Source organism: Rutidosis leptorrhynchoides, chromosome 1 (assembly GCF_046630445.1).
Source record: "Rutidosis leptorrhynchoides isolate AG116_Rl617_1_P2 chromosome 1, CSIRO_AGI_Rlap_v1, whole genome shotgun sequence".
Taxonomy (NCBI): Eukaryota; Viridiplantae; Streptophyta; class Magnoliopsida; order Asterales; family Asteraceae; genus Rutidosis; species Rutidosis leptorrhynchoides.
The window spans coordinates 607,647,265-607,662,956 of record NC_092333.1 but is presented as its reverse complement, the minus strand read 5'-3'; the positions used below and the strand labels follow the sequence as shown (position 1 = coordinate 607,662,956).

Sequence of the window (15,692 nt, the reverse complement as noted above, 5' to 3'; positions counted from 1 at the left end):
ATACAACTAAATACATTTCATCAATCAAATCCATAATTAACAACAATGAAAACCTCAATAAATGATCATTATTTAATGTTTCAAGCTCAAAAATGCAGACGGTGATTCGGGAATCCAATTTACGCATATGACACGCCGTTTTAAAGTAATTAAACATACATTGCAACTAAACGCTTACTAACAACATGTAATAGCATTCAATGCGTCAAAAGTTCGTTTTAAAGTTCATCAAACCCTAACCAAAATCATGAATTCAACCATTTTGCAAATGAAGCTTTTCTAAATCAACCAACACACCAAAACGAAGCTAATGATGCTAGTAACACATTTAATATATGAACTTTAACATTTAAACAACATTTAATCATCCAATATTCAAGATTAAGCACACCCATTTTTCATATTCAAGCTAGTTACTCAAACAACAAATCGAGCAAACCCAACACATATTCATGTTAGACTTGAGCCATAGACACTAATTAACACCATTTCAAGTCAAAAACACTAAGAACATGAAATCTAGAGTTTTAGAAATGTTACCCAAATGAGATGAAATTGGTACCAAAATGTAGAGGATGATGAGAGGATCACGAATATGTAATTTGTTTCGTTGTTTGCTTGCTTGAATTGAAATAGATGATGAATCTTTGAAGATGTTAAAAATAGGTTCTTGGTGACTAGAGAGAAGAGAGAGAAGTAGAAGAAGAAGTGAATGAGTGGTGGTGGTGGGGTTTGATTAGTTGACCTAGTCAACTAGTTTGGCCCCTTTGCAACTTTGGTCCCTCAAGTTTGAAAGTGGGTACGTGAATTAACCGAACGAATATTTTAAATACGCGAGAGTAAGCGGGAGATGTTATAATCGAATAACGGAATTATTTAAGAATGTTAGTTAACAAAAGATATGAATTTAGATAACAAAAGATATTACCTAAAAAAAAGACGGTGTTAAAAATAAATTTAACGAAAAAATACGGGATGTTACAATAGCTTTGTTTCGCGAATGGGGCTCCATTGTAGAACTTTCATCATCTTCTTCATCGATATCATCTTTATTAATTCCAATAACGCTTTCAAATTGGGCCGTTCATTTGATATACATGCATTGTATACAATAATTAAGTGGAAGGTTGAAAGGTGTTTGTAAACTAAGTACTCTACTATAAATTAATAAAATATTAATTAATATATAAATTAATAATTATTAATTTATCGATTAATTAATAACTCTTTTAATTAATAAATTTTGGTAGTCCCACGTGTATTATTTTATAGTGTTTCTACTGTATTAAGGATGAGAAATGGGTAAAATGATTTGGGAAACATTGTGAAGTTGTTTGTCGGACTGTGTGGGATAATATCCAAAGCTTAAAGCCTTGGCGGCGGGTTCTACTGATCATTTTAATAAAGGGGCGGAGGTCAAGTCAAAGAAGAGGACTAAGAAGAAAGTAGCAAGGGAAGTTGGGTCTTTCGATTTACAAGATCTTGATGACGATCTAGACTTTGGTGAGACTTTTCAATTATGTCTTATGCCAGTGATGAAGCGGGCTCCTTTATAACCACTTAACATGTTTCTCCTAAAGCTTATTACTTCATGTCAAGAACTGGTAAAGCGATTCATTTTGAACAAGTCGAAGTGATGCTACTCAAGCCGGGAACTAAGAGCAGGAAAGTTTCTATCGCGACGGAAAAGCTTGGCGTTAGTCGATATTCCATCGTGAGGTCGACAAGTTGGTTATTGTTGTTGTTGTATTTGGTGTATTGTATTTCTTTTGTTTGCTATTTTGTTCATTGGCTAATCAAAAGGCTTAGAGGCAAGCGCCATGCCATGTGCATTTCAACCAAAGTGGTTGATGGTTCAAATCATATCGTGGTCATATTACTCAATTAATTAAGTATTGAGTGTGTAAGTTGATTTAAAAAAAAATCCGTTGTATTCACCAAAAAAATATAAGACCAGTTGTATCGGCACCCATCCAACCCCGTTGGATCCCATGTGGCACCACCAAAACGCCATACGACAGCCGTATCGCCGCGTTTCCGGCCGGCGTTTTGCCGGCATTGGGACTAGTCCAACGTGAAGCTCAACGACCGTTTTGGCCACGTGTTCGCGAGTGATTGGGTTGATTTTTACTAGCCGTTAATAAATATACGAATATAATTTTTATTTATTTGTCTATATATATACCTAATCTATATTTCATTTTTACACACACAACAAATATCATTCTTTCTCTATTTCTATTATTATTTAAAAAAAACACATACAATGGAAAATACATACAAAATGTTCGATTTTATCATTGATGATTCCGATGATGAAAAGGTGGTTAATTTTGTTAAGAGTTTAACGGAAGAAGAAGTGGAGGGAGAAGCGAGTAGTTCACGAGTCCCTCGAACACGGGTTTATATTGCAAGGGATCGTGAAGATGTGGCTGTAAGGTTATACAATGATTACTTTTCGAAAACACCCGTGTATCCGGAAAAAAATTCAAACGACGTTTTCGAATGAGTCGTGAATTATTTCTTCGAATCATCGAAGGATGTAACGACCCGACTTTTTCGACTAGCTTTTATGCTTTGTATTTTTGCGAAACTGCGTATTTGTGCGTACTGTGTTACTTTATTACTCCGAAACCTTGGCATACATGTTTTATATTCATATATACTTTAAAACGTGCCTTGGTGTATGTAGAATGCTTACCTTGTCCACCGGATGCTTTATAACCGCTAGCGTTACTTGCCGTTACGAATAAACAGCGGACTGCGCGCACGTTTGACTTTTGTTGGAACCGGAACTTTTGGACTGCGAAATATTAATTATTATTTTATAATAATAATTACTTGGGCCTTTGGATGCTTAATTTTATTTATTTAATTGCTAAAGCCTAATAATTAGTCTTGTTGGACTTTCTACCTTGTTGGGCTCAAGCCCACCCTACTCTAGCTAGTGACCCAATTAATTAGCCCAAGCATAATTACTAGTGACCCATAATAATAAATATATAATAAATAAATTAATTAGTGAGTCATACTAGCATAATGGATAAGGTTTATCTAATTGTCACATGAGATTCTAGCAAAAGGACACACTTTAGACACCATTAGCCAAAAAGTAAAGTTTTGTCTCCCCCTCCCCTCCCTCAAAATTTCGGCCACCAAGGAGGCCTCATGGCCACCTCATCAATCTATGTGAATCTCTAATGCTTATAAATACTAGCCTTTAGTCTCTCATTCCAACACTTGATCATTTTGATTTTTCACACACTTGTTCTTTCTTTCTTTCCATACTTGTAAGTTTTCTTTTTCTTCCTCTTTTCCTTCAATATTTTCGTGTATCATCATCATTCATCTATGGAGATCAAGTTCCTTTTAGCTTGATCTTACTTATATCTTGTTGATTCAAGCATGAATCTTTCAAGAACAACAAAGATTCAAGCTTTCTACCTTGAATCTTCATATCTTTTGTAGATCTACTTCTTTTATACTTTAATCTTTCTATTTTGTAATAAAGATTCAAACTTTTGTTTGTAATCTTCATGCATCTTCAAGATTCAAGCTTTATGCTTCAAGATCTTCAAGAACAAACAAGATGCAAGCTTTCTAGCTTGAATCTTCATACCTTTTTGTTAGATCTAAGTTCTTTTTGCTTTGATCTTGTTATTTTGTTAAAAAGATTCAAACTTGTGTTTGTTATCTTCATATATTTTAAAGATCCAAGCTTTATGCTTCAAGATCTTCAAGAACATCAAAGGTTCAAGCTTTCTAGCTTTGCAACCTTGTAACTTGTGTGAAATGGATCCAAGCTCTCTAGCTTAGGGTTCCATCACCTCTTTTGACTTGGATTGTGCTTATACTTGTTGAATTAATGTAAAGTTTGTAACTTTAGTTGTTATTGTGAATTGAAATTGTGTTAAGACTAAGGATATGATGTAACCTTGGTTCATCATCCATCTAAGACTCATGAATGAGTTGTGTTCTTACTTGGTGTGATGCTAAACCATCAACGAGTTGTACACTTGAAGCTACAAGCATCAAGGATGAGAACCGTGATGAGCATCAAGCACCAAGAACCCCACCGGAGCACTTACCTGCTATTTTTCGTATCTGATCAGGCCACCTGGGCTACTTTAAAGTGGATTTTCAGTTAGTTCGGTTCGAGTAGATGATTTTCCGTTTAGGCCTCGTCTTAATCCGAGTTACGGTTTAGGATTTATGGCCCTCCGAGAGTCACTACACCCTATTAACGTTGTGCTGAAATTTCTGACCTACTCGCACTTAAACCGTCGCCACGGTCAAACGAAGACGAGTTAGGTTCTGAAAATTGGTCAGATGTTAGGGGACTCACATACGGATCCATATCCACTGACTATGCATCTTTTCAATTTACGTAGAGGTCGTAGAAGCTGACCGAAGTCAGCCCATTGTTTCGATATCTATTCTCGTCAAACTTACTTAGCTTTTATGATGATGAATGATGATGATGATGACACTTGATAATGCTAAAAACGAACATATATTTCATAGCATTATTCCTCAAGAAAGACAAGCTTTTAGTTGCAATTGTTCTATTTACAAGTGATATTCGTTTAAATAATAAAAGGTGAAGACAAAAGACAGATTCGACGAAGTGAAGACGCAAACGACCAAAAAGCTCAAAAGTACAAAATACAATCAAAGAGGTTCCAATTATTGATAAGAAACGTCTCAAAATTACAAGAGTACAAGATTCAAAACGCAAAGTACAAGATATTAAATTGTACGCAAGGACGTTCGAAAATCCGGAACCGGGACCAGAGTCAACTCTCAACGCTCGACGCAACGGACTAAAAATTACAAGTTAACTATGTATATAAATATAATATAATATATAATTAATTATATTAATTATATATATATTATATTTATAAAATAAATCGTCGGCAAACAAAGAGCCAAATGTGGGTGAGCTGTGAAAACGATCTCCGTGACTCGCGGAGTTTGAAGAAGAAAAGGGCCGCGAGTCGCGGAGCCCCAAAAACTGAAACTCCCTATAAAAGCAAACGAATTCTGATCGCAAAAATCATCCAATATCCATCAATCTCTCTATCTATATACGTAATATTTATATTTTAATTTTAATTTTAATCCTAATAATAAGGGTATGTTAGCGAATGTTGTAAGGGTGTAAGTCGAAATTCTGTCCGTGTAACGCTACGCTATTTTTAATCATTGTAAGTTATGTTCAACCTTTTTAATTTAATGTCTCGTAGCTAAGTTATTATTATGCTTATTTAATCTGAAGTAATCATGATGTTGGGCTAATTACTAAAATTAGGTAATTGTGCTTTGTACCATAATTGGGGTTTGGACAAAAGAACGACACTTGTGGAAATTAGACTATGGGCTATTAATGGGCTTTATATTTGTTTAACTAAATGATAGTTTGTTAATGTTAATATAAAGATTTACAATTGGGCGTCCCTATAAATTACCATATACACTCGATCGGACACGATGGGAGGGGTATTTATATGTACGAATAATCGTTCATTTAACCGGACACGGGAATGGATTAATAGCCACTAGAATAATTAAAACAGGGGTGAAATTATGTACAAGGACACTTGGTATAATTGATAACAAAATATTAAAACCTTGGGTTACACTCAGTCGACATCCTGGTGTAATTATTAAATAAAGTATTAAAATCTTGTTACAGTTTAAGTCCTCAATTAGTTGAAATATTTAACTTCGGGTATAAGGATAATTTGATGAGGACACTCGCACTTTATATTTATGACTGATGGACTGTTATGGACAAAAACCAGACGGACATATTAAATAATCTAGGACAAAGGACAATTAACCCATGGGCATAAAACTAAAATCAACACGTCAAACATCATGGTTACGGAAGTTTAAATAAGCATAATTCTTTTATTTCATATTTAATTTCCTTTATTTTATATTTAATTGCACTTCTAATTATCGCATTTTTATTGTTATTGTATTTAATTGCACTTTTAATTATCGTACTTTTTAATTATCGCAAGTTTATTTTATCGCACTTTTATTATTCGCAATTTCATTATCGTTATTTACTTTACACTTTAAATTAAGTCTTGTATTTATTTATTATTTTACATTTAGTTTTAACTGCGACTAAAGTTTTAAAATCAACAAACCGGTCATTAAACGGTAAAAACCCCTCTTTACAATAATAATATTACTTATATATATATATATATATATATATATTTGTATTTTTATAAAAGTAAACTAATATAGCGTTAAGCTTTGTTTAAAGATTTTCTCTGTGGAACGAACCGGACTTACTAAAAACTACACTACTGTACGATTAGGTACACTGCCTATAAGTGTTGTAGCAAGATTTAAGTATATCCATTCTCTAAATAAATAAATATCTTGTGTAAAATTGTATCGTATTTAATAGTATTTCCTTGTAAAATTTAATAGTATTTTATACCCCTCGGCTCAAACATCAAGTATTTTTGGCGCCGCTGCCGGGGACCAATCTAGCTTAAAAGCCGGAAGCGCAACGCTAATAAATATATAAAAAAAAAAGATTTTTATTTTTAGTTTACTTTTATTAAAATTCACTTTTATAAAAATACGTTTTTTTTATTATTCAAAAATATAAAAAGAAAACAAAAATTTATATATATATTTTTTTAGATTTTGTCAAATATTTAAGTTTTATAAAGTTTCTTTATTTTTATTTTATAAAAATATAAGTTTTATTTAAATATTTTGTGTTTATTTAGAACATATATAAAAAAAAAACCGAAAAAAAAATTAATATATATATAAATCTATTTTTAAGATATTTTTAAAATTATAAAGTAGTTCTATTTTTATTTTAGTTTTTAAATATAAGTTTTTATTATATAAATATTTTGATTTAAACAGAAAATATAAAACAGAAAAAAAAAACGCGTCGAATTTTAAACTGTACCTGAGTTGAAAATTGGAACCCCGCGACTCGCGAAGTTTGCAGCCTCGAATACCGCAACTCGCGGAGACAGTCTGACACGGGTACACAGAAGCCGTAGCAGCATTAATTACGGGTTTTTATTAATTATATTTAAACTAAACCCTAATTAGGGCATATTTATTATAATATTTCGTTTTTATTAGTTTATTTTGTTTTAATTAGTTTAATAAAATATATAAATTAATAGTTTTATAAAATAAATAATATAAAAATAATATTTTTATAAAAATTGTACTTTTTACAACTTTTAGTTTATTTTTATATTTTGTCCCTTTTTAATCGTTTTAGCGTAATGTTTGTATTTTTAGCTCATATTTAGTTTTAAACTTAATTTTTGCCATAGTTATTTTTACTTCTAGATTTTTAGGCTTTGCCGTAGAATTCCTTAAGTGTTTTTTTTTTAGACTAAGATTTAGGTACTTTAGAATTTTGCGACGCCTTTTTTAGTTTCTTTTTAAGTTATTTTCATTTGGGATTTAGTTTTTCCTGTAAGCTTTAATATTTTTAGACGACTTTTACCTATGTATCAATTATCATTCCAATTAGTAATCTCAATTTGCGATTATAATTTTAAGTTAGTTGTAGTAATAAGGTTAGGTTAGTCAAGTGTTTTTAAGTGTTATAAGTTTCTTTTATTTTTCCGTCACCTTTTATTTTTCAACCATTTTTCTTTTTCGACCTTTTTCAACGAACTTTTTTTCTTTCTTATTTCTCGCTATTCTAGTTTTTAGGACATAGATTTTTATTCTACTTCTTATCTAAATTTCTTAAAATTACGAAAATTTATTTTAAGTGGTTAAATTGATAGACATCAAAATTTTCTGGTTCGTAGTAATAGTTGGATTTGTACGTGGACCTGGTTATTGGAGCCAAACAGTCCTCAATTATATTGAGACCAAACGAATCCTGCCCCTCTGCTGCATCTTTTGGCTATTCGAAACGTGGGCAAAATCAGAAAAGTCTATTGATTGGATAACTTATTATAATTTTTCTTTCCTTTTAAAAACTAATAGGATATATAGTGAATGCACCGAGCAAGACGTTCACCACCTTTTGTACGTTCACCACCTGTAACTAGATCAAGACATTTAGCAAATATTACCGCCGTTGATTTTTCTTTAGAATCGTCATCCAGTCGACCAAGTACTCCAGTTCAAATTTCCGATAATCCATTTTTTGAACCCGACCTCACAATTGAGAATCCGGAGAATATTCAGGGACGATTCATAGATCCTGAACCACTAAATTTTCCTTTGAAACCACCAATCATTCAAACAGAGATTGTTGAGGAACGAACCATTAAATCAGAATCCTCTAGTGATTCCGATTCAACAAATTCAATTATGGAGAATCTGGAACCTTTAAGTATGGAAGACCGAATGAGAGCCAAACGCACTGGCCAAGGTCACGCAATTACTCATCCAGACATTAATGCGCTAGATTATGAAATCAAAGGACAAATTCTACACATGGTGACTAATCAATGCCAATTTAGTGGTGCGCCGAAGGAAGATCCAAATGAACATCTACGTATCTTTAATAGGATCTGCACACTATTTAAAATCCGAGAAGTGGAGGATGAACAGATATATCTCATGTTATTTCCCTGGACTTTAAAGGGAGAAGCCAAAGATTGGTTGGAATCGTTACCTGAAGGGGCGATTGATACATGGGACGTTTTAGTTGAAAAATTTCTTAAACAATTCTTTCTGCATCTAAAGCCGTAAGACTTCAAGGAGAAATTTTTACATTCACACAGAAGCCGAATGAAACTCTATATGAGGCGTGGACTCGATTTGGAAAGTTGTTAAGAGGATGTCCGCAACATGGTTTAGACACCTGTCAAATAGTACAAATATTCTACCAAGGATGCGACATCACTACAAGGAAAGACATAGATATAGCAGCTGGTGGTTCTATTATGAAGAAAACCGAAACTGATGCTTACAAAATTATTGATAACACTGCTTCCCACTCACATGAGTGGCACCAAGAAAAAGATATCGTTAGATCATCTAAAGCAGCTAGAGCCGATTCTAGCCATGACTTAGATTCCATTTCCGCAAAGATAGATGCTGTTGAGAGACGAATGGAAAAGATGACTAAAGATATTCACTCAATACGAATTAGTTGTGAGCAGTGTGGAGGACCACATTTGACAAAAGATTGTCTCAGTATTGAATTAACAATGGAACAAAGAGAGAATATTTCATGCATAAACCAAAGGCCTGGAAATAATTATCAGAATAATTATCAACCGCCAAGACCTATTTACAATCAAAACCAGAATTATAACCGAAATATTCCATACAACAACCAACAAGGTCCTAGCAATCAACAAGTATCCAATAATAATTGCAATCAGCAAAGGCCTAATTTTCAAAACAAACCACCACAACAAACCGATGATAAAAAGCCGAATTTAGAAGATATGATGACGAAGCTAGTTGAAACTCAAACGCAGTTTTTCACATCTCAGAAACAAACTAATGAACAAAATGCTCAAGCATTTAGAAATCAACAAGCTTCTATTCAAAATCTGGAACAAGAAGTAAGTAACCTAGCAAGGTTAATAGGTGAAAGAAAACCAGGAAGTCTACATAGTGATACAAATGCTAACCCCCGGAATGAAACAGCTAAAGCCATTACCACAAGAAGTGGTACATCACTTAAACCACCTGAAATACTTGTAACTTCTGATGAAGCTATTCCTACTCCACAAGAACCACAACCTAATAAAGATAAGGAAAAAGAACCGGTAGTTGAAAAGGTTAATGAAGATAACACAATTAAGGATAAACCTTATGTTAAACCATACCAACCACCACTTCCATACCCGAGTAAAATGAAGAAAGAGAAACTTGAAGCCGAGCAATCCAAATTCTTGGATATGTTTAAACAGATAAATGTAAATCTTCCTTTCATTGATGTGATTTCAGGAATGCCTAGATATACTAAATTCTTGAAAGATCTAATCTCAAATAGAAAGAAAATGGAAGAACTCTCGGCTGTTACCATGAATGCTAATTGTTCAGCAGTGCTATTGAATAAGATACCAGAAAAACTATCTGATCCAGGAAGTTTCACAATTCCATGTTTTCTGGGTAGTCTTAGTTCAATAGAAGCATTGGCAGACTTAGGTGCTAGTATAAATCTAATGCCATATTCACTATACGCTAAACTAGACCTTGGAGAATTGAAACCAACCAGAATAAGCATACAACTAGCCGATAGATCAATAAAATATCCTAGAGGGATATTGGAGAACATGCTAGTTAAAGTTGGTACTTTAGTATTTTCAGTAGATTTTGTTGTTCTGGACATGGAAGAAGATTCTCAAGTTCCTCTCATATTAGGAAGACCATTCTTAAACACGGCTAAAGCAATGATAGACGTGTTCGGTAAGAAATTGACCCTAAGTATAGAGGATGTGAGTGTTACCTTTTCAGTTGATAGAGCAATGCAACAACCACAATCTGCAGATGATACATGTTATTATATTCAAACTATAGATGCAAATGCAGAATTATTAGAAGAATTTCCAGAATTACAAGGAACAGGAGAATGTTCTTTAGGAGAAGGTAATGAACCAATTGATGAAGTTGAAATGTTAGCTACACTTATAGCTAATGGATATGAACCAACAACAGAAGAAATTCAAATGCTAAAAGAAGAAGACAGATATCGATATAAATCATCGATAGAAGAACCACCGAAATTAGAGTTAAAGCCACTTCCAAACCATTTGGAATGCGCTTATTTACATGGTGAATCTGAATTACCTGTAATAATATCATCTTCTCTTACTGAAAATGAGAAATCACAACTCATTTCTGTGTTGAAAGCTCATAAACCAGCCATCGCATGGAAGATTCGTGATATTAAAGGAATAAGTCCTTCGTATTGCACACATAAAATCCTTATGGAAGAAGGTCATAAAACGTATGTGCAACGCCAACGAAGACTAAATCCTAATATGCAAGATGTAGTTAAGAAAGAGATTATTAAACTGCTAGATGCAGGTTTGATATATCCAATTTCTGATAGTCCATGGGTAAGCCCAGTTCAATGCGTACCTAAGAAGGGTGGCATGACTGTCATTACAAATGAGAAAAATGAGCTTATTCCTACTAGGACTGTAACAGGATGGCGTGTATGTATTGATTATAGAAAATTAAATGACGCCACCAGAAAAGATCACTTTCCCTTACCTTTCATTGATCAAATGTTGGAAAGATTAGCCGGAAATAGTTACTATTGTTTTCTAGATGGATTTTCCGGATATTTTCAAATTCCAATAGCACCCGAAGATCAAGAGAAAACCACATTCACGTGCCCTTATGGTACTTTTGCTTATAAACGCATGCCATCTGGACTTTGCAACGCCCCTGCAACCTTTCAAAGGTGTATGATGGCGATTTTTCATGACATGATAGAAGAATGCATGGAAGTTTTCATGGATGACTTTTCAGTCTTCGGTGATACATTTGAAACATGTCTAGCTAATCTTGAACGAATGCTTATTAGATGCGAACAATCAAATCTAGTACTTAATTGGGAGAAATGCCATTTCATGGTTAAAGAGGGCATTGTTCTTGGACATAAAATTTCAAAAGAAGGAATTGAAGTGGATAGAGCTAAAGTAGATGTAATTGCTAAACTTCCACATCTCACCAATGTTAGAGGAGTTAGGAGTTTTCTAGGGCATGCCGGTTTTTACCGACGTTTCATAAAAGATTTTTCTAAAATTGCCACTCCTATGAATAAACTCCTAGAAAAGGATGCTCCATTCATCTTTTCAGATGAGTGTATCAAATCTTTTAATATTCTTAAAGAGAAACTCACTAATGCGCCGATCATGATAACACCAAATTGGAATCTACCATTTGAACTAATGTGCGATGCAAGTGATTTTGCAATGGGAGCCGTTTTAGGACAAAGGATTGAAAAACGATTTCAACCTATATATTATGCTAGTAAGACGTTACAAGGAGCACAAACGAACTATACAACTACTGAAAAAGAACTCCTTGCTATTGTCTTTGCTTTTGACAAATTTCGATCATATCTCGTTCTAGCAAAAACGGTGGTCTATACCGACCATTCTGCTCTTAGATACCTATTTTCAAAACAAGATGCTAAACCAAGATTAATCCGTTGGATCTTACTCTTACAAGAGTTTGATATTGAAATTCGAGATAAAAGAGGAGCAGAAAATCTCGCCGCTGATCATCTTTCTCGTCTTGAAAATCCCGAATTAGAAGTTCTAAATGAATCGGCCATACAAGACAACTTTCCTGATGAATATCTATTGAAGATAGATTATAAAGAAATTCCATGGTTTGCATACTATGCAAACTACTTAGTTTGTGGATTCCTTGAAAAAGGATTATCGTACCAAAAACGAAAGAAATTCTTCAGTGATATAAAACACTATTTTTGGGAAGATCCACATCTGTTTAAAAGTTGTCCCGATAGAATAATACGCCGATGTGTATTTGGAGATGAAGCTAGTAAAATTTTAAACCATTGTCACACAGGACCAACAGGAGGGCATTATGGGCCTCAACTAACAGCAAGAAAAGTTTATGATGCTGGATTCTATTGGCCTACAATTTACAAAGACTCACACCTTCTTTGCAAATCCTGTGATGCTTGTCAAAGGGCCGGAAAAATAAGTCAACGTGATGAAATGCCACAAAATGTCATACAAGTATGTGAAGTATTTGACATTTGGGGTATTGACTTTATGGGTCCATTTACAAAATCTCATAATAATCTATATATACTCGTAGCCATTGATTATGTATCTAAATGGCGGAAGCACAAGCTCTCCCAACTAACGATGCACGAGTTGTAGTCAACTTTTTAAAACGTCTTTTTGCAAGGTTTGGAACACCGAAAGCTTTAATAAGTGATCGGGGTACTCATTTCTGTAATAATCAACTTGAGAAAGTTCTTAAAAGATATGGAGTAACTCATAAAATCTCCACCGCATATCATCCACAAACAAGTGGACAAGTTGAAAATACCAACCGAGCTTTAAAATGTATTCTAGAGAAAACGGTAGGATCAAATCCGTAGGAATGGTCCATTAAATTGGAGGATGCACTCTGGGCTTTTAGAATAGCCTACAAAAATCCAATTGGAACCACACCTTTTAGACTTGTTTATGGAAAAGCATGTCATCTTCCAGTAGAAATTGAACACAAAGCATTTTGGGCTTTGAAGACATGTAATCTTGATTTACATGAAGCCGGACGTCTACGATTAAGTCAACTAAACGAATTAGAAGAATTAAGACATGAAGCATACGAAAATTCGTTAATCTATAAAGAAAGAACGAAGAAATGGCATGATAAAAGAATCAGAAGTTCAAAAGAATTTAAAGAAGGAGACAGAGTTCTTCTTTTTAATTCACGATTCAAGTTATTTCCTGGAAAATTGAAATCAAGATGGTCTGGACCATTCATAGTCAAAAGAGTTTTCCCATACAGAACGATAGAATTAATGAATTCAAATGGGATTGAATTTAAAGTTAATGGTCACAGAGTTAAACATTACACACATGGTCCGATGGAAGAAGACAATGAAGTTAATCACAATTTCGATACCACAGCTAACTAAGTATAGGGGGTTTATGTATTTATGTTAGAGTTAGATTGTCTGTTTTCGTGTAGTTCTCGAAAATGGAACTCGAATGGTCTTTCCCGAGCAGACCCTAAAGAACTAGTCTTCTCCCCCCATTCTGAATTTTTATTTTTTTTTAGGAAATGAAGACTGCCTGTGAACTAAACCATGGTCTAATGCTACACACTTTGATCACTAAACGTAATAATGACACACTTCCGAGTGAAATAGTATCAGTAATCAGAGAAAGATTGGACGGAGTTAGAAAAGAATCCAGATGCGAAGATAATAAGTTACAATTTGGTAAAGGAAAATCAAAATCCGCAGCGAAAAGAAGAGCACGACACCTAGAAAGATGTCACAAATGCAGAAAATGGTCACATGGAGGTAAATGTTCAAATAATCAAACCTATTCAAACACCGAATTTGTTACTTTATGCAGAGACGGACCGTTCATATGTTTAGAAGGAAAAACACTGAATGCTCGAGGTTACGCCTATGTAGCCATGGAAAACCAATTAAACCGACTATCTTATGAATGGGATAGATCATATAACTAAGAAATCTATTTCACAGGTATGTTTGTACAATTTTTTTTTTAACCTTTTGATAATAAACGCTAATTTGTTCGCTATAAAGTATTAAATTGGTATTGAATAAAATTAGGTTTGGCGACCGAAATTATTGATATCATTCAAAAATTTATTACATCACTGCGAAATTTAACGTTTATTCTTAAGGTATAAATATCTTTAATCAGTCAACCCAAAATATTTCAAAAATTCGTCATGAGTTAAATTAGGTCTTGGAACCGAAATTACTTTACCGAAAAGAGGGGCGCATATTTTTGATAATATTTGATTGATTAAAGTGGGATAAAAAACCAAAAAGATTTTTAATTTTATTTTTACCATGTTTTTAAAATTAATATATAAATCTTAAATTAATATTGTAAACTTTGTAAAATCAATATATTTAAAATTGTAAATATTTGAAAAATTAATATAAGTTTGGTGTGAATTTATAATATGAATTTTTAAATTACGTTTGGTGTGAATTTTTAATTTTTATAATATGAATTTTTAATTTTATGCATTTCAAATTTTAAATTTGGTGTGAACTTTTTAATATTAATTTTGAATTTTATATTTAAGTTGTGTGAATTTAAAAACAAAAATTTACTTTATCTCATTAAGTTAAAAATATGATTTTTAAAATTCGTCGTAAGTTGAAGACTAGGTCGTTGAACCGAAATTGCTTTACCCAAGGGAGGGACGAGAACTTTTATTATCATTATTTTTAATCTTATTGAATTAAAGTATGCCAAAAACATTAAGAAAAACCCCAAAAATCTTAGCTTTTAAAACAATCGCTACAAAAAGACAAATTTTAAAATTTTGTCGAAGGACGGACTAGGACATCGATCCGAAATAACCTCGTCCTAAATAACAAGGGAAACAAAATTTTAAAATTAATTACTTAATTGTTTTAATTAGTATAAGATGTTAAAAAAAAAAAATATACAAACTCCGCGACTCGCGGAGTTTGAAGGTTCAAACACCGCGACTCGCGGAGGGACCGAATTACAGAAAAAAATAAAGGAGCTGGAACAGCTCAGTCCACACAACACCCACAAAACATACTGCGAAAAAATCTGAAAATATCACACAAAAATCGAATTTTTTCACCATTAATCATCAAATCTTTTACTAAAATCATGTTGAGAAGGATGCTATCAAGGAATTACTCAAGAAAAACGGTAAATTTCTACACCTAAACACCATTTAATCCGAAAATTAGTGTTCTTGAGCAATTTTATACCCAATTCGATTTTGATGCTTTTTAGTGTAATTATGCTTAAATTGCTTATGTATTATGCTTGTATAACCTAGATTGATGATATTTAACATGATTAGAAGCCTTAAACTTCAAATTTTGAGTAATCTAGGGTTTGTGTTCTTGAGCAATTTGGGGCTTTTTGATATAAACAGGTTATGGCCAATTTTTGTCATGAATTGTTGCTAAATTAAGTAGTGTAACATGTTTAGGTAGTTAAATGATCCAAACT

At 33.1% G+C, this 15,692-nt stretch overlaps 1 non-coding gene across 1 annotated transcript; it reads right to left on the bottom strand.

Moving 5' to 3' along the window:
- Positions 1-8,720: 8,720 nt before the first annotated feature.
- On the bottom strand, positions 8,721-8,827 carry LOC139887272 (small nucleolar RNA R71). The gene has a single exon (XR_011773110.1). It is a non-coding gene; the product is annotated as a small nucleolar RNA R71 (small nucleolar RNA).
- Positions 8,828-15,692: the final 6,865 nt, after the last annotated feature.